The sequence below is a fragment of the Cebus imitator genome, unplaced genomic scaffold (assembly GCF_001604975.1).
Source record: "Cebus imitator isolate Cc_AM_T3 unplaced genomic scaffold, Cebus_imitator-1.0 Scaffold504, whole genome shotgun sequence".
NCBI lineage: Eukaryota > Metazoa > Chordata > Mammalia > Primates > Cebidae > Cebus > Cebus imitator.
This window is the reverse complement of record NW_016107819.1, coordinates 14,770-15,851: the sequence shown is the minus strand read 5'-3', so window position 1 is coordinate 15,851 and position 1,082 is coordinate 14,770.

The window sequence follows — 1,082 nt, the reverse complement described above, 5'->3', positions numbered from 1 at the left end:
ATAATTTGCGTAAGGGGAGAATTCTCAAAGTGGAATACAGGTCAAAGACCCTAGAATTTAAATCAAGGACCAACTCCTATTTACCTTCCCCTTTGCTCATCCATGCAAACCACTATTTTTATTTATCTTCCACTAAAAATCTAGCCCTTGCTTTCAGTTGCCCACATTCCATTCAAAATAACCTAATAAAATGTCCTTTTAATGGAGTCAGCTCTGGCTCTCCCAGGCTAGGAAAATGAGTACCAGTCTGGAGGCTTCTTGGGCAGCACTTCAAGGGATCATCGCCCTATTTCTCAGAAAACCTTTGTAAATGACAGGTACCCATCACCTAGTCCTTGCACTGTGTTCAGACTCACCAGTACAAGAGCCACAAGACCCCTTCCATTACTTCCCTATGTGGAGACTCCTCTCTGCCTCATCCTCCACCCAGAAGCAACTGCTCAGGGCAGTTTTCCATTCCACGATTTTCTCTCACCTTCTAAGAGTCCAGTCCCTGCCACCACCCAGCTTCATGACAATCAGCTCCCACAGAAGCAACTGCAGTTTCTCGAGGCCCCAAACTACCTTAGCTCAGAGACGTTATTCTTGAAGCCTGGCTTCTGGAGTCTCACCTCCCCACTCCTTTTTAAACTTGTTCTTATCATTGTAGAGAACATCTTACCACCTTCTTGACATGGCTTCTGCCCCTAGACTTTGCTATTTTTATAGGTAAGGCATAATTCTTGCTTTTCATTGTGTCCCCACTATTAAGAGTGCCCTCTACAAGCAAATATTCAAAGAATGTTAGGCAAATAAAGTGGGCAGAGATGCTTTTATTTATTAAGATTTAATTTCTGCTACTTTCTTGAATCAACTAAGCAAAGCCAGGTCTATTTCTTTAGTTTTCATGAACAACAGACTAAACGGGATAAGGAAATGTAACTATTCACCATCCTTTATTATGTTCCACTATTTAACTGCTGAGTTCTTACACATTTCAAAGAAAATTCCTAGTACAATACCATGTTATCCTGTTACAGATCACAAAATAAGAGAGAAGGTTTTCCCAATTTTTTTTCTTTTTTTTTTTTTTTTTTTTTTTT